General features: G+C 39.1%; 1 protein-coding gene across 10 annotated transcripts in view; it reads right to left on the bottom strand.

Annotated features, from left to right (window-relative positions):
• SLC24A4 (solute carrier family 24 member 4) overlaps positions 1–19,572 on the bottom strand; it is a 98,778-nt gene that overhangs the window by 64,621 nt on the left and 14,585 nt on the right. For 2 of the 10 annotated variants that reach the window (XM_083838883.1, XM_083838875.1), the window contains exons 2-3: positions 9,212–9,284; positions 8,223–8,316 (exon numbers count right to left, since the gene is read on the bottom strand). The exons of 6 other annotated variants lie outside the window; for them this stretch is intronic. The gene's annotated coding sequence lies outside the window, so the exon portion shown is untranslated. Of the gene's footprint in view, positions 1–8,222; positions 8,317–9,211; positions 9,285–18,343; positions 18,710–19,331; positions 19,441–19,572 lie in introns of all 10 variants that reach the window. 2 more of the 10 variants (XM_083838881.1, XM_083838882.1) reach the window with 2 other exon arrangements.

Raw genomic sequence — 19,572 nt, 5'->3', positions numbered from 1 at the left:
ATCTTTTAAAAGTTCTCAAAACCAGTTATTTTAAGGCAACTCTGGTCACAACAGGAACTGAGATCAACAGCTGTTACCCCATACAATGACAGGAAGCAATTAAGAGGCCAGAAGCATCCTTGTTGGTCTCACAAACCCACAGAACAGAGGAATACCTAGTAGCAACAGAATGAAGATGAAACTTTTCAAAGATGACTGGAGGATTTAGTCCTGTCTTGATTTTCTTGAAATATTGTGTCCAAATCCCTTAATCAACTTTGAAAATCTCAGCTAGACAGTTCAGATTCCATGATACCAGGGGGAAAATGTCTGAAATTCTGTAGTTTCCATGTGAAGTATAATACGAAATACTACAATCAGTGGATCTAACAAAAAAAATCCATTAAGACTCTACTTTGAATGTTTTCAAGTAAAATACCCAACTTAAACATTTCTAACATGTCAATTAACTTGGAATCCAATTGCAAACTTTATGTTTGAAACAGAATAATTCTCTCTAGCTGAAAAGCTGCCAGTCTAAGAGTTCAGCTTCAAGTTTTGTATTTAAAAATCAGAGACTTCAAAATTTCTATTGATCCATTTCTTCCTCAAAAGATGAAGAAAGGAAAAATAAAGTATATAAAATTTGAGAAGAAAGCGATAAAGAAGAATGGAGAAAGGAGATGAAGATAAAATAAACAGAATCCTGGAAAAGTTTTCCAGTCATAAAAGGTGTGATTAATATTACCTGGCTGTATCTGATGCACTCTTTTCTAAGATCTCTGTCCCCTACCTGATGCAAGGCTAAAGGCAGACCTTCCAGCACATTCTAGCGCTTAAAGATGAGAATAATATTAATAGAAATAATTTCTATTAATAGCTGATGTATGCCAAATTTAAACATGTATTTGAACCAAATATATTGCTTCCAAAATGAGGTAGTCAAACTGAATGTTAAGAAATCTATTCCTGTACAAATCTCAGCAGAATAACTAGGCTTCAAGAATCATCTCTAAAATATGATCAAGGCTCCAGGTGAGTCCCTTACCACTTGTACTATTCCCTTTTAAGAGAATTTTGAATAAAAAATAAAGTACGAATACAGAGCTTATCCTCCCAAGAAAGCATTAACCTGCTAGGACTAAGAATTGCAAAGCTCATGTATAACAGCACCACCTGGTGTGTCTTGCCATGGATACAAATTTCAAGTGGACAAAACCTACCAGTTCACCTAATTTACCTGTCAGCCAGTGCAGAATTCATCACTGCAACATGCTTTTGGTGCTTTTCATTTTCTAGTTCATTTAAAACTGTTGGTTTTTGAAGACATAATTCATATCTAATCAGATTTCTCAAGATTTGATGCAGAAGTGGCTCACGAGCTGGCAATGCGCATTTGCAGCCCAGAAAGCCAACCCTAACCTGAACCAGAAAATCTGCCCCCAAAGCTTTCACTCCATCAGCCATAGACAAAATACATGTCGGTGAGTTTAGCTACACCAGTTCTTTTTAACATGCAGATATTACAGTGCTCGTGTTTTTATCTTTTGTCCCAGGCTATTGGTAGGGGTTGCATCTCTGGCTAGGTAGAGAGTACAAACTAGCATCTGTGTAGTCATACAAAAGCGCTGAAATTTAGAACTTAGTACTCTTATTTAATCCTGCCAGATTCTGGTATCTATATATTCTGCAAGACCATGTTCACAGTAGTCCCCTGTCCCCCATTCTTCAATGAGAAAATCATGCTTGAAAACCAATCACAATTCAACTTTCACGAAAAAGCTGGCACATCCCACTATACACTGGCATATCTCACTATAAATGTGTACAAAAGAAAAGGTGAAACTAACACTAAAGGATCAATACAGCTGCTTTCTAAAGCACTAAATAATAATATTATCTAAATTCTTGCTATGTCATTGTCACAAGTTTGGTTAAAGGCCAAGCAACTTGCAGGCAGGCTTTTATTTACAATCACAGGCTTTCTAAGTTTCTAATTACCTCTCAAATTCTGCCAGACATTTTTGGCAATTTTTAAATAGATATTTTTGTAATTGCCATGCCATTAAAAAGGGAATCTGTAAAGCCACATCACTTGCACAAGTTCCGAGTCCATATGCAAAATGCCTGTGCACACAAACCACCCATTATCTGGTAAGATAACCCCCTAAAAACAGACTGAGAATTAATGCTGTCACTCAAGCTGAAACAGCCTAAAGAAACCAGTAAGCTTCCTCCATTCTGTTCTTATTTGTGAATATCTGCTCCCCAAAAGGCATCACCTGCCAGGTTCTTCTGAAGCACAGAAGGTCCGTTTCAATGGAAAAAAAAACATGACTGTTAGTCACAAACATACACAATGCTCAAGTGGTGATTGAAAATTCATTTTACTGTGTGTTTTATCCCCTTCAGTTTTCATTTCATGTGTAGATAAGTCATTAAAGTTTCCCTTAGGACCAGTCTATGCCTATTTTTTCAATTTATTTTCTTCAAGGTTGAAAGTATGCGTTGCCAGAACATCATCATCTGCCAGCAATTAAATTAAGTAAAACAATATCAGGCAATTTTGAAAATCCTTTTCAGAGAAACTACTCCCTCTGCAAGAAAATTAAGTGAGCAAAATACCTGTAACCTCTTGTCACTAGCCTGAAAAACTAATTAGATCTATGCTTTTGATAAAGCAAGCTGACAAGCACCTTTCACCTCTTCTGTAAGATCCAATTTGCCTTGGAAATTTGTAATTTCTCTTTTGGTGTGTCACATGTGATTCATCCAAATACAAAGCAAAGAAAGAAAAACGAGAGAAAAGATCAAGTACTTTTGGACTTGTACTAATGAATAATGTATTGTATTATTCCAGCCATAGTATCAATTGTCAAAATCCAAACTTCCATGCATAACAGTTTATCAAACATACCTTCCAAGTAACCACAAAAGTCAGATAAGGATGATTTTATACAAAACATAGTACAAACTGCCAGAAAAGTGGTTCAAATGAAGGCCCCCATTCTACTTAGCTACGAACAGAATCTAAACATTTACCTAATAACACCAAATAGGTGCAAAAACAGGGTTAGAGAAGTCCAATTGACCTTGGAATTGCTGAACATGTGCGTCCAGCCAGCTGCAGTGGAATGCTTTGCCTATTTATGTAAGCTGGGCCATATGAAACACCCAGGTGACTCCTAGCATGGAGGGATCTTGGAAATATGCCTTCCTGCTTACCCATTACATTTTTTTTTTTGTTATAAAGGAAAAAGTGAAAATCATTTAGTCTATTATTAGAATCCCATTCCTCAGTTGTGGGCGATCCTGCTTCAGGAAGGATGAAACGATTAAACAAAAGTACTCAGCTACAACCGCTCATATGCTCAAGAATCTTCACATCTGTAGTCCCTAAACATGAAGGGGTAGGGTGCTCAGCTTCTCAACTATTCTTTAAGTTAATTTCAAGTATGTTTTCCCATTTCCCTTGGTTCTTCCCTAAGAACCAAGTCAAAAACTTCAAAATCAAATCAAAGCAAGCAGCAGTAACTTTCATGTATTGGACAAGACTTTTTTACCATGATTTCTAAATGGTAGCTAGCACTCTTCCAAAAAGCAACCGTTATCTCTTCATGGTAAGGGACTATTTCTTCAGTGCTCTCCCAATGTTGGATTCAGAAACACAACACTGTCCTCTTAGTATTTTCCACCAGTTCAAGTTTGCAAAAACATGCAAAAATTAGAGCCGTGAAATCCTAGCATAAATTTCTGTCACAGCAAATGCTATTTCCTCTTTTCCCATCAGTTTTAATAGATTTCCACATTTTGAAGCTAGAAAGGACCTTTCTGATCACGTATCTTATTCATGTATTTAACTGACTGCAGGTTGTGCTATGCCAGGAAGCCCCACATAATCCTTGCTTTATTAATCCACTCTTGGTTTAAAGACAAGACATTATGTTTCTAAGAAATCTTTTTTGAAGTTGGATTACACCCACTGTTAAAACACTTATTTGCTTTTTATTTTGGAATTATCATAGACCTCCTTGCAATTTCCATTTCCTGTGGGATGAAAGTGGCAGTTTTTCAAAAACTACAGTAGTTATACTAGCTTATAGGACGTAAGGATCTCGTATGCCAGGGCACAGTGGTGCATCATTACTCTTTAAGATACGATGAGATACAAACCAGCAAGACTTCCAACAACTTATTTAATAAACAAATTATTTTGCATTGCTGAAAAACATATGGGCATTGAGGCATTCAGGTCTGTAACAAGAAAAAGGATGATGGGGTGTTTTAGAGAGGGACAGGTGCTCCTGTGCTCCTGAGTGACAGAAGCAGACCTCGGTTTATCTCCATAACTATTTACAAAAAGCAGGTTCTGTTCCTGACAGGGATTTTGGGGGGCCACTGCAGTATATCTACATATTAGAGACATAAACATTACACTTGTTTTACTGATGTTTCTATTATGCTAGAATATCTTCGACCCAGACACATACTTCAACATCATTGTGTAAAAATAAAGCAATTATCAAATGTAATGAATTAACTCCCTTCTTATTTAGGCAACAGAGCAGTTTACCAGGTTTTGTATACGTGAAGCAAGTAACTTTACCTGCATTTGCCTTCATTGTTTCACAAGGGAAATTATTAGGTGTACGTGCCCACAACAGTACTATTAAAGCACAAATCGATCTCAAGCTATTCTGAAAAGAGCAAGACTGATGTCACTGCCTGGGACCCTAACAGAGGTAAGCACCTGCTGCAGCCTAGTTAGTGAAAGCAACATCCCTGACCACGTCTTTTCAGAACACCCTGAAAACCTTTCCTGGTGGATAACTGCCTCTGGGGTTCACCATTCAGACACAGAAGTTAACCTCAACGAAACGGCTACAATGAGTAAGGCTGGGAACAGCCTGTGGCTTGCAGTTTCCCTTGAAATGAAGGGCTGGTGCTTACCATATGATCCCTGTCTGGCTCATGGCAAGGTGTTGGACCCCAGCTGCACTACCCAGGTGTCAGGAATGCAAAACAGTTTAATACCGCTGTGAATTCATATTGTGAGTAATGAAGAAAACAGCTGAATCCAAAGAGCTCCTATGTATACTCAGAGTCATCTCAGGCTAGCGTGATAACAGCACATTTTAAAAGATTTAAAAAAAAAAAAAAAGGTCAAGTTCTGCCATCAAACACACACATACGAATAATTTCAATAAGGAAAATGAAGCCAAAGGCTATGTTAAATGTCATTAGTAGCCTTCTTCACATCCAGAAGAACAAGACTGTTTCAAAAATGAGGATTTCAGTGTTAAGAGAGAAAAAATTGTATCTGGATTAGCATTTATTCATACTATTACTAATATACATACAAATCAAAAATATGCACATGAAAGGTCACTGTTGTGTTTATAGGTTTCAGTTGTTTACCATACCCGAAAATAGCAGTAATGAAGCCGCATGCATTAACAGTATTGGACCCAGGAGTAGAACAGAGGTAATGCACGTTGGGAAGGAAGGAAGGATAAAATTCAGAGATAACTGGGGAATGGTTGGATTCAGCAGCTCAGCATTAGTAACTACATTAGGGATGAAAAAGAGAGCGAAGAAAAGACTGGGAGAGTGGAAGAAAAGACGAATCACGGATTTGCTGAGGAACAGACCTTTCCAACCCATGCTTGGTGGTGTGTGTACACAAACACTCCTTATTGTTACCTAATAATCATGTTAAAAAAGAAAATGTGTTTGCTACAAGCCATGAAGCTTTAGGCTGTGTCTGTCCTGAAATTTCACCAAAGCTGACAGCATGAGCTAACAAAAGGAAAGTTTCCAGGAGCTGCTTGGTTTTGGTGACAGTCAGAGGACAACTCGAAAGAAAGATGTGAGAGTCACTGCCGTCTCTGTGAGATGAGAGTGAAGAGAAAAAAGAATACCAATGACAGACTGCTGAGGGAGCCCAGAGGATGACAGCAGGGGCAAATGACTTTCAAAGAAACCTGGAATCAACAGTACTTCAAAATGAGAAAAACACGTTATTTACATGTTGTGAGAAGGCCCTTCAAAGGAGTGTATTTAAAAGAGGATAGGTGCAGAGATTCTGCTCTTCACTCCTCTTGTCGTGATACTCTTTCCAGTCTCTTCAGTTGGATGTACAGGAATTGTATTTAATTCCTGAGTCTAAGCGAGAAATGGATGCTACTGGAAACAATCTATGGGTTAGAGAGAGAAATGTGTGAGCCTGAACAGCTACCAGAATGCCTAAACTGGATACTCATGGATTTAAATAAGAGTTGAGCCTTAGCAAGAGTTGAGTACTGCATACCTACAGCACTGAAGTCCAGGTTGTTCAAGAGATTAAATTTACTTTCAACTGCAAATTGAGCATTTAGCAAATAGCACAGTGTTACTCCTTATCACTATTAAAGCACGAGCATTCTAACAATAAAAACTGATGTTTCCTTAAACAAAACATCATGACTAAAATTACTACAAAAAATGATTCAAAAAGATCTTATGGCCTAATTGTGTTTTGTCTTGATAATGAACTTCACGTTCTTTCTGGTAAGCATGAGAAACAACTGCAGATAGATGCCATCTAATGCTGAAGACACTGTAACACCCAGATGTGAGAGCAGCAAGAAGAGCTCTGTCTCTCAGCTTTACTTCTTTGGTTGACTTTGGTATGTTGGATGCTGATGAAAGTTTGCCGTGAAAACATGTAGAATATTTAGAAAACCCTGCTTAGATGGAGAAATCCTTGACTACTGCAACAGAAGAGCCAACGCTACATGTAATCTGGTCAATAAAAGTGGTCCTCGGATATAGAATTGCGATTATAATATTTTCCAGAAGACTCTCTGAAACACATTTTCTTTCCCAATCTAAAGCAAAATGAAGAGTTGCATGTGACTTACTTTGTTCCAACCTATAGAGCATGTTGAGCTGAATCAACAGAAGGAAACTAACTGAAATAACATCTATAAGCTTTTTTGAATTAGGCCCTAAGGCAGTTTTGACGAGCAGAGAAGGCCAGTACCAAGAATCAAAAGACAATTTCCTAGTAGACAACTCCCAGACCAACATCATTCCTGAACTCATTTTTAAAATAGCAACAATGACCTCAAGCAAATCATCCTCTTGCCTCTTACATATCTACAAATTTTTTGTTGTTTAATATTTGGTGCTTCATCATATCGTTATAGAGAATAATTTTCCTCCTTCTTTTTTCCTTTCATAAACAAAATACCCCCTTATTCTGCTTGCAGCTGAAAATTATTATGTTGGGAACAAAATTTCAGCTAGATGCTTTAACACTGTAAGAGAGCACATCTAGTAATCTCTAGTAGCAACAAACAGCAGGTATTATCTTGCTTAGTTCACAACTAAGTACAGTAGGTATGCTGTTTCAAGAGACATTTGGGAAAGCTTCTGATGGTTCACAATTACAATGCTTTTTAGATCAAAATGTACTTTGCAATTTCTTCTCTTTTAGCATGTGTTCACAGATGACTCAGTTTTCTGACAAATACTTATTTAGTACTTTTGCTTAATAGAAAAATCAATGAGAAAAACAGAAAAAATACCAGTGGTAGTTCCATAATAAGAATAGGGTGTGTGCTCTTTCAACTGTTTTCTTTACTTTTTACTAGCTCCAAATGTGTTTGTTTGTTTGTTTGTTTGCTCATTTTGTATCACATATGCTTTGGGTAGGTGTAATTCTTTTTATTGTTAATATAGTAGGAATTTAAGAGATGTGTTAAAAAGTTATACACCTACAAAAATAATGTCTTAGCAAAAAAAAAAATGCTTCTGGTTTTGCCCAGAGGAATGTTTTGAAGACACTTTAAAAAAATAAAAGTTGAGGGAAAAAGTTAGTGATTCCTCATTCTGTATTCAAACCACCCATGAAGAACTAGGAATTCTTTCTGGATTGCTTAAAACGTAGAAAACATAGATGGTAAACTTTAATTTCAGCCAGAAAAACAGATCTAGATTAAGAGCTTCTGATCTAGAAGAAGATTCAGTTACTTAAAGCCACAGCTGAGAAGATGCTTAGGTTGTATAACACCAGCCATCACCATACCGATGTATCAAGTACCAGCCCTAGAAGCAGGAATAGTGATGTCACATGTGGACTAGTGAAGTAAGCACCCTCTTTCCCGAGTTCTGTAGTCTGTCTCTGTTCTGGACACAGATGTTGAAGAGGAGGTGGCAGTGACAGTACCTAGGGTAAGTAAAACTAATTCACTTCCTACCTTCCCCATCACAACTTGCTGGTTGAATCAAAGAGTCTACAGAGTAAGGTGCCCTGCTTGCTTGCTGTCTTTCTTTATCAGAGATTAATCCATCCTGTTCCAGGAAAGAGAAGCAGTAGTGAAGTCTACATTGTGCTAAGTAGAAATTAATCTTTTACCCACATTTACCCTTAGGCACACCGGCACTTCTTTCCTGACTGCAGTCATAAAATTTCAGCCAGAAGGGTGGACTGCACTCCCGAACAGACTACTTACAATCACAGAATTGCCTAGGTTGGAAAAGACCTTTGAGATCAAGTCCAACCATCAACCTGACTTACAGAGCCCCATCACTAACCCACATCCCTCTTGTCATTAGGGCATTATTCTAGGTCCTGAGAAAGGTTACTGTGAATCCACCAGAGCTGTGATGGAAACAAGGATTGTTTCACAATGTTCACAATGCATTCCCCAAGCAAGCCTCTCACTCCTGCATTGCTACACAGAATACAAGGACTGCTATCTCCCTTAGCCATCGTTTTGAGAGAAAATGGCCATGTGTTCCCTGTTTTGGGCTAACCTCAGTGGAATGATATGCTCCATAACACTCCTGCAGGGAAACCTCAGATTTGCAAATAACGTGGATACTGAACTTAACACAGGCAATACTCATTACTTGTTCATGCCAGAACTCTGATATACATTTTGGCATTTTTCCCTCTTACTGGGCTTTGTGGATTACGTGATCATGGGAAAATTCAGGCTGGAAGGGACCTTATGCAGTCTTCAGTCTAACCTCCTGCTCAAAGCAGGGTAAGTTCTGAAATCAACCAGACTGCTCAGCGCTCATGCATTTACATCTTGAGACATCTCCAAGGGTGGAAGCTGCACAACCTCTCTGGTCAACTTGGTTCAATGCCTGGCTTTCCTCCTGGCAAAAATCCTTTGCCTTATATCCCACTTGAACCTTTCTTGTTTCAACTTATCCATGGCCTCAGTCCTTTACGTACCTAAGTTTGCTCCTGCGCGCTCTGGATGTCAGGTCTCTATTTGCAAAACACATCCAATAATAGCTCTCTGCCTCTGGGGAGAGGAGAGGTGTTGTAAGAACAAATTACTTAATATTACTCATTTTATTAGATCTCATAAATGAAGTGCTCACACATGAGAATAGAACATTGCAGGCCACCTACGTGGAAATGGTACTTTAACGCAACGTAACACACTGAGCTTTCAGGCTGGAGCAATGCCTGCCAACCAGTTCTGCAGATGCTACCTCATTTGTGGAGCGACCAGGTGAGGAGAAAGCAGTTGGGATGAGATCAGTGGTTCATGCAGGTAACACCTCTGGCTTTGGTTGTAAATTTAGAACAAAAGAAATGAAGCAGTGACATGCTGTTCACTCCTTAAGGTTCAAAGCACTGCTCTCTGTCAACACTGAGTGTAATCCAAAGCACGCATGGAACAGGTAATAATTAAAAGGTAAAAATTATTCCTGTTTATAAAAGCAATCTTTCTTTTCAACAGCATTGTTTTACAGTTGGTGAAAGGGTATCCCTCCTTCACAATAACACCAGTTCAAAATCAGAATTTAATTTTTTTTTGTTTGAGTTGAAGAACACTTAAAACTTCTGACTTCAGCAGAGCCCATTAGCAATGCAATTAAATGCTCTCCTGAATTAGGACCATAATTTGATTATGTATTGCATGGGATCAGGCTGGCAGATAAATTTAAAATATTTCCTTAAAAACATCCACAGATGTAGAATTACATAATTAAGCTATTTTAGATCATTTAATGAGGTTGCAAAAACATACTAATAGTAATTTGTCACTTGGAAGCTTGTGCTGTTGGACTTATAGTTACTGAAGCAGCCTGCCTTAATAGAGCAGAGGGACGGGGGAAAAAAAATTGTGAAAAAAATACAACCTTCTAAACATTTAATAGCAATTTTGCTTGAATATGTAGAGCAAGCAAAAACACAGATGGATGCAGTATATTATACAGTAACTACACAGGTTCTGTTAGCATTCAGTTGAGATAACCTCTATTGCTCCTCCATACTCAAACATTGGAAGCACTACACAGTGTTCACATTACACAAAACACAACCGTGTGTTCTGCTCCTGCTTCAGTCACTCACCACACATTTGTGCATCAAAGACAGTAGGCACATGACAAACACCATACATCTCTCAGTAGGGCATCTCAGCCCTAGGGTTACTTTTGTTGTTTGGGGTTTTGTTTGTTTGGTTTTGATACTTATGCCACAGTAACGCGACTTGTTCTTGCAGGCCTGTCGCTTAAGATTCAAAATTCATATTTCCTTTCTTTCTTTTTTTTTTTTTTGAGCATCTCTACTCACATGCTGCATGTTTTCATTTATTTTTATCAGTTTGGATGGTCAGCCAGATTTCTATTTGCTGTGTTACACTGCACCCATGTGACTGATGTGAGGTGGACTTGCTGCTTTTCACAAAGAGGAGAGAACACACAATATGGTAGGACTAGAGAAAACAAAATGAACAAAATATTTCTCCTTCATTTTTCATCAAACATGCATACTTACAGGAAAGGTGTAATTTTTGTTTTCTGGTCAAATACACTGAATCACAACATACAAATTCAGTAATATTATTATACTACTGGGAGAGCAGAACCACAGAACCAGGTCGGTGTTCATAGATAGGACTGGAAGGTTACGGACATTCCCCAGAAGAGGGACAAGATGTAAGTGAACACTAGGGGGAGCTGGAAGTGCAGAGGGAGAGATGCCCAAACGGTGTCCCATCAATCTCTCACCGTGGTACAATTTCCTCACGACTACCTTGAAAAATACTCTCAGTACAAGTTCTCTAGTTAAAAAGAGGTACATGCTACAAAAAGAGCCTTGAGTTTATCACAGTTTATGTTCTCTGGATAGAAAAAGCACTGTTACGCGTGCCACAAAATTATGCAGTCTAATTGCTACGTCTGTTACTCAGCTGTTACAGACCGCATGTGAGACCAGTAAGCAGTGCGACATGCAGAAAGCCTGCAGTCCAGCCACTTTTTAAGTGACGTTCCACACAGCAACTAGTGATAATGTGCAGTGAGGATATAAAAACTGGAAAGTATCCAAACCCAGAATTTAAAAACATGTATGAACAAAATATACATTGCTGCTACTGATGGATGTTGTGTGCACGCTCAGTAGGTGAACGAGGAAATCACTAAAATGTGCCCAAGGGGTACGCAGTGGAAGGTAACCAGTAAGATGATGTGGGATATAGTGTCTAAGGATGAATCCTGGGCTCTGTAGACTTGGACTCCTGAAGAACCGAATCCTCCAGTGCAGGTTTCGGTCACAAGCAGAGCACTGAGCTGCTGCCCGGGGCACTGAGCAACACGCAGCGCAGCACGGCAGCTGGGCCGCCTGACTGAGGGAACTGCCTGACAAGTTTGGCCACCAACAGCACTCGGTGAGAGTCAGCAATGCCTACTTGGTAGGACAGGGAGATTTGGAGCACTCCATAGCAGCACGTAGTGAGTAAACTGCAAGTCCTGGAAGAGCAAGATGAGGGCAAAAGTCCCAAAATACTCAGTGTGTCCAGTATCAGAGCCAGACCCCAGGAGAAAGAATCAGCCGGCATTTTGTAACCACATTCCCCACACACCAATGGTAACAGCAAACTCAGTATCCTAATTTTGACTTTCTAAATTTCTTTGCTACATGTAATCAACAAGAAATGAATAATGGAAAGGTCCAGTTACACCAAACATCCTGTTGTCACTTGTTTCATGAGACAGATGTATGTCTGCAGCAACACAAATGAGACAACTAGATGTCCTTCAAAGTCACACATACGCAACTTCTTCCAACATCACATTGGTAGTAGGAAGGTCTCTTAACAAAAGCAATTCACAAAATCTTAAGACAAAGCAAAATTAAAAGTCATGGGCAAAATTTAAAGAAATACAATGCAATAATTTAAGAAAGAAGCTGGTGGCCATCTTTCTACCATGTTAACTGGGCCTTTACCAAGATGTACTTAGCATTGTCTCTGGGGACAGAATTTCCCTCCTGTAACACCGACTATGAAGGAAGCTTGTCTTAGAAAGGTGAGATACACCAGATTCACCCAACCATCAGTGCTCAAGGAATGCCTATCTCCACCAAGAATAAACATAGTCTGCATGGCTCAGTCTGAACTTTAAGTGGTTAATGTTACATGGACATTACTCACATCATAAACAACCAACATGATCTATATTATAGGGAGCTAAACTTTAAATGCTGAGTGCTCGGTACTGTTGGAAAAGCCAAATTTTTGACAATTAAAAGAATCAGTTATCACTGTTTTTGAATGAGTGAATATTACATTAAATTTACAGACACAATAGCTATAGCATAATATTTGGTATATCATTTGAAGGGTATGCAATTTTATTCTTAAATATTTTCAAGGAGGAGTTATTTCAAATGCATTGTTCAATTTGAGAAACAATTTAAAGTGTATTTCAGGTAAATAAAATTGCCTAGTGTCTTGTATTTTGTCATTACGGCTGTCTTTCTGATGGCATTCTGTAGCTTCCATTACCTTAGCACAGCATTTCAGTCTAACGCATGCAACTTCATTACATTTTTCTGAGACAAAAGAGTATTTTTAGTCCAACTCCATGAATGAGGCCTGTGACACTGAGTTAGATCAGAACCACCAAGTTTAGGGTTAAATCTGGACTAATACAGAATTTGAGCAAATAAGTCTAAAGAAAGGATCCAGCGAGTCTCCACCAGTAGTTACCCATCCCTGGAGACAGCAGGAATTCAGCACCTCCCTGTTTACCTTGCAGGTTCCCCGGGCAATTTCACCTGGGGGAAAGCAGCAGCTAGCTTCTACCTGAGCATTGCCGCTTTCCAGTAGCAGGGCAAAACAGTATTAAAATCTGCCAAAGGCCCTAGAGAGGCTAGATCCATTAGGTATGCTCAAAGTACTCCTTACACATCTCAGTAAGGCTGAGTTCAGCATAAGCCATAGTTGCTGTGGCCATTTTAATTAAAAAAGCTAAACTTAGATCCTTCAATTCCCAGAATATTGCTCTCATTTCACCGGATGCTAGTTCAAGACAGTACCACCTCTCCCTGCAGCAAAGGGTACGGACCGTAACTATCCCAACTACAGACCCAAAGTTGATTCATGCAACAGAACAGTTTTGCATCTTTGCACATTTACTAGTAATCCAGTCCAAACGGAGGGAAAAAGTACTGCAAGCAAGACAAAACAGCTCTACAGTTACCAACCTGCTCCACCAGAACTGCTAATTTTTAAACACGTTTTCTCTTACAGTCAGAGACTTTTGCTCTTTCTCTCTCCCCCTCCTCAGTATCTCCTTGTGTTTAGCATGAGAGACTCTGTGGCAAGGGCAACTCACCCTGACCTACCTGAGGTAGGCGTCAAAATAACAAACCTTTTGTGTTCAGGAGCCCTCACCAGCTTCTCAGGGAGTGCTGCAAGCATGATTTGGGTTTAAAGGCCTACAGCATTCCAGAAAGAAGATACAGTTTTTCAAAAAACATGGCAGAAAGTTTTCTGTAACTTCTCTCCTAAGTGTCAAGATGTCCAGGTACCTAAGGATCCACTTAATGAGACTGCCAGTCATCTAACTCCACCTGAGGTCCAGAGAACCAAGAACCTTTACTTCAAGAATTTCACTGAGAATCTATCTATATTTTTAAGTATTAAGGTCCTTAAAATCCCCTTAGCACCCCATTTTCCCTCTTCTGTTCAAGCGAATTTTCCTTACCGATTTTAATGAGAACGGAATAAAGTTATTTTTTAATACATCTAGTTACTTCACTAACAGAGAAACAATTTCTATCATTAGGGTTATAAACCACACTACGATAGTATTTTGCTTTATTAAGATGCCGATGTCAGTTCCATAACTTTGGAGGTACAGAAATAGGTTAACAATTTTATGTGTGGCGGACACACAGCGCTTTTGGACCACATGCAACACTTGCTACCATTTTCTGGCACTTTTCCACAGGCCAAGGAGAGCAAAGAACCTCAAGCACAGAGATTTACAGTTTCTGTTTTACCACCCAAAGTCATCTACCATGATTCAAGGTACTTCTATGCAAAAGGTAGCACAAGAAGATTGCCTGGAAGTAATTCATTTTCATAATCTCCCTCTCTGAGAGGGAAACAAATCAAGCCATGGCTACTTTGCTTTCCACCGGCCAAATTAGTTTCACTGTGATGTTTCTGAGAAGTACAACACATGAATTTTAAACTGGTTGTAAAAGTCCACAGAAACACAGTTTAGCATCTTCTGTCTGTACTGATTTAAGCACTCTTCTCAAACAGCAGCAAAAATAGTTTTGAGATGTCCTTTCCCTTCGCTCCCCTCCTTCCTCCCACTTATCTAGCCCCTCTCTAAGCATTTTGATGACACAGGCATATTTCAGTACTTATCTATAAAACCGAGCATGTCCATGTGTTTGCTATGTAATTAGTAGGGGAAATGACATCTGGCTGCAAACTTGGATTTTTTATTATTATTATTTAATGTCAGAACAGAGATTCACTATTTATAGTGATGAATAAGCTTTGCAGGCTACTATGCAGTCCTGCTGTGAAAGAAAAACGGTTACACAACAAATTATTCCAAAATTAAGAGGAAACTTTTTTTTCCCCTCATTTGTAAGTTGCATTGCTAACATGAATTAAGAATAATGTCCCTGAGAATGCCAAAAAAAGGGTATTTCTCTCAGTGGAATTAAGATTTTAATGCTTTGCCTTTGATCTGAATTACACAGTATTCTTTAAATCCAAGAGCACAAAATTCCAGACTTCCGTAAATAACCTGGGGCTTGCTAGCACAAATCTGTCAACTAACAAATCCCTCTTCATCTCTCCAAAGGCTGCATTTCTAAAGGTCATTAGATGGTCAGCTCACACACTAGCTATGCAGATCATGTAAATATAGGAGACAGACAAACATAAAAACTCTCCCCCCCATTTTAGGTAACAATTCTTAAGAATGTCAGGACAAAAAAAACGCAGCTGAGGGCAACTAATGTACACTACTGATAAAACACTGATACACATGGTAAATGCACACATTTCCTCTCAAACTTCTAGATATTACTAGCGTTAGTCACACTGGTTTCAAGCTACTGGTAACTTGAGTCACCACTTACTTTCACTCAGGGCTGTCTTGTGACTGTATTTTCAGCTTCACTGTGAGGAGTTAGATGGATATTGACTCCTTTGACTCAGTCAAGGCAGTTCTTGCCATTTTTACCATGCTCTTACTGCCACTAGCCTGACTTGTGTCTGTACAAAGCGAAACTCAAATGGCACCATGCTCCATCACATTGGGCTAGAGCGAGGAGTTAATGAGGATCACTAAAAACCCGTTCAATGCACTTACTTGTATTCTGATGCACGTTTCTTTCATGGGTCTGTCCTTAAACACCAGCAGAGAAACCCTAGCTCCTGCTAGATGAAGCAGGCCAATGCTGCATTTGCTATGTGGCTTAGTGGCTTAGAAAGAGCCAGTAGGGTCACACCACTGAATTATTTTGAAAGAAAACAAACGACAACAACAACAAAACTCAAACCCCTTGATTCCTGCACAATTTTTTGATTCCCTGTTTTGCCTGAACACAGGCTGAAACGTGAATGATTTTTACCAATCAATACTCAAGGCAGTGGAAATGTCCCAGTCCAAGAAAGGACCAACAACTTTGATTTCAGTGTAATTACATTTAATTTTTAGACTCGTGTATAAATGCGGTACTGAATCAAAATGCTTGCTCAAGTCAGCCAAGTGAAATCATGAATCTACTACAAGTAAACAAAATCTGCCTTTCAGACTAAAGTGAACTCACTTCAGTCTTGGATAGCCTAACAAACTTCCAGTTCTTGACAACTTCATCCTGGGACAAAAACAGATCCTCAGGGACTGCTGTCTGCCTGTGTCCTGTTACTGCCACTGCACAAGTCCACCCCATAGTCTCACTTTCCAAAATGTGGACAAAAAAAAAGATGCCAATCAAGTGAAAAATTAATCCAAACACCGAAAGTAAATAAATATAAATCTCTAAATCCAGACATACATTTAGAAGATTAACTTTGAGAGATAGGACTATTTCTGTAATACTGAAGTGCAATCATGTATGTGAGGGTCATTTCACTTTAGCAGAGATGTCACTCCAGCCTGTCCTCAACACTACATGGGAGGTTTACACTAATCAGCTTTTTCTGAAGTGTAAATTCTAGTGCCACATCAATAGCTGTTACACAACAGCAAGAAATACTAGCTGTGCTGATTTTACAAAAGCCAGCCTGTCCCTGTTTTCAAGCATTGGAATCAACAGATATTTCCCCATGAAAAATAATTTTAGATCATAAAGTTCAGTGATTTAGAGAAGAACAAATAAATAAAATGATGCATTATGATTTACAAAGCCAGAGCTATTTTACAGTTAGCGTTAACTTTTGGCAGGCCTAGAAAAAAAAAAGGGAAGAAGAAAAAAGGGGGGCAGAAATTTTAAAGATTTTTATCTCCACTATATACCTCACACAACGGTATGATTGTTCTCATAGTTTTATTTCTGTGTTTCATTCTTTATGTATTGGTGAGTCAACTTTTTCCCAGAAGAGAGAGGGAGCACACTCCTTTCCCAAGTTTGTTTCAAAGAGAATCAAACAATCTGAAGCATTTTTTCATAAAACATAGACCACGCAGCTCACCAGCCAGCAAAGCCAAATTCCTATTCTTGGCTTCTGTTACTTTGCAGTGGTAAAGCTGCCTGGCACTCACAGCAGCCTCTGAAGGAGCACACGTGGAATTTAAGCCTTTTAAATTCTAAGAAAGTCTTTCAGCTAACAGAGTCCTTTTCTAAATCAAACAGGAGAAAAAAAAAAAGAGGGGGGGAGTCAGACACGTCTCATCAAAACACACACGTATTCACATGCTGGACTTCAGGGGGAATCAAAACATAGTGTAACTCCGGTTAATCTCATAATTGCAAGAGGCTTTTATCCATGGCTGTTAAATAACACGATCCAAGTTGCCTCTCCAAGATTAAGTGCATAAAGTCACTCTGCAACTAAAATAGCAAGTCACGGAAGGGTTTGCTATGCCGTTTACATTAAGAAGAGAAATACCGTTTTTTAGTAATTACCCTTATAAAAGAATGACTACTGTGCCTTTAACACACAAAGCTATTACTACCAGATATAAATGCACTCATTGTAAACATAATGACTGTAAAACTTTGAATTTTTTACTCCTGTAAATACCTAATTTGATGCACTATTCTAGAACATGTAATCCATTTGTTTTTCCCCATATTAAAGATACCTTTCCTCCTTTTTCTGCCTGTAAAATTACATATTTAGGATAAAAAAAAAATACATATCAGAGCAATGAACTGAATAATTTGAGGGTAAGAGACAAATGCTTCCCTGACAAGCTACACCATGTTTACATTCACTCTAGATCAGACACTATAACGTGGCACCTAAGTAGGTGTCAGTCTGCCATTAAGGAATCCAGGATCATCTTCATTCTCTCCGAAGAGAAAGGCTTAGTATTATAAAGATGCTTTTCATGGTCAGAGCCCAAGCTAACTGGATAATATTTGTAAAAGGGATAAAGGGATCTAGGTTCCCAACTGGAATTCAATTAATTTTTTTGCTCCCTGGGGAAAAAAAAAAAAAATTTGCTTTGTGGAGTGAAGGAATATAGGCAGAGTCACAGAGAGCAGTCACTGCTGCAGCCACAGCTGGAACTGAGGATTTCCTGGTCCCCATGCCATGCTGAAGCACTCGATCTGGTCTTCTGCAGTAAATAAGACAAATAAGCAGAAAACCATCTTCATTTACTACAGGGATGGAAGCTAGTTTTCTATTAATATATATATATATATATATATACACAAGAATCTACTTGTTATAACAATGAGCAAGACTCTGGTTTGGGGTCAGGTCTGTAGACCCTCCAGAATCACAGGATATCATCCCCTACCACAGCCTGAGCAAAGTGAGATGCCACAAGGCTAAGCTCTGTAGCTCTGACAGGCACAGAGCCAAGGCTGTCAAACAGCCATTTTCCACCCTGTCCTTTGGGTGCAGGAGGTCCTCACCTCTTCCACAAGCCTTCAGATGTGCTTAGTCAGTCTCCATAGCTGAAAACCCTTTGAAGAAGGGTAGATTTGACCCACAGATCCCAGCTGGGTCCCTGTCAAGGAGAATCTGGCAGAGGCGGTGCAATGTCTCCCCCTCAGAGCTGCTCAGCAGTGCTCAGCTCTCGTAGTCTGATCCGGAGTCAGCAACGTGGTAGGACCAGAGCACTTGGAAGCAGTTACTGGGTGGAAGGGCAGGATTCTATTTGTGAAGAGGCTCATTTTTTCCTTAAGAAGCACATAACACATGCATCACGACTCCCATCCCATCTGCAGTCTCATCCCAGAAGACCAGTGCTGCCAGTGGCATTTACATAGCATTCAGCCCTGCAGGGGCAGGAATGGACGACAAAACATTGAATTTTGAAATTGTTCAACAAAACCAAAAGATACTACAAATAATTTAATGCTGTCCGCAAAATATGAACACTTTCAAAGCCACTGAGCTTGTAGAAACAGCACTTTTTAAGACCCAGAAGAGTTTGTATGATCACAGCAACTGTTGTTTTTTCAATTTAACTTCTCTTCTGCATGTACAAATCGGTCTTCTACAGTCATCTGTAGGTACCAGCTAGTGAAGCAGGTACTAAGTAAAGAGAGAATTTCACAAGTAGATGTTTAGCAGAGACCTAATTATTCTTTAGCCAGTCTGCAATTTTTAAAAGCAAACTTTTTAAAGTCAAGATTGCATTGTTTCAAAAGCAGTTATAAATACATCTTTCAACATCAGCAAACTGTGCTCGCTGTGCAACCTCCAAGACTACATGAAGAACAACAGTATTTTTACCATCAGCCCCCCTTAGCTCATTAGAAAGGCAAACTTTGAGTCGGGTGGGAACAGACTGTGCCACACGCAGCAGGTGAATCAAGTTGACTTCCCTTTACCAGTCTGTTGTCTTGCAGAGAAAGCAACCCAGCTCCAACCTTTAATTACCTAAGCAGTACTTACTAAACTTAGTTGCCCTGAATATCCACAGATTAAAGCAGTTCTGGAGATGATCCCAGATAGTTGTTCCAAGTAAGAACTCTCCTATCAGGTGCTGTCACACTAATCAACCCTGGTAGACCAAATAACCACAGTAAACACATACAGAATTTAAAGAAAATATAACTCACTTCAAATCTGAATTACTTTTACTTGTTCTCGTTCCACACTCAGCTACAGTCAATACAATTAATACAGTTGATAT

The sequence above is a fragment of the Anser anser genome, assembly GCF_964211835.1.
Source record: "Anser anser genome assembly, chromosome: 5".
In the NCBI taxonomy this organism is placed as follows: Eukaryota; Metazoa; Chordata; class Aves; order Anseriformes; family Anatidae; genus Anser; species Anser anser.
This window is presented reverse-complemented; position numbering and strand designations above follow the sequence as displayed.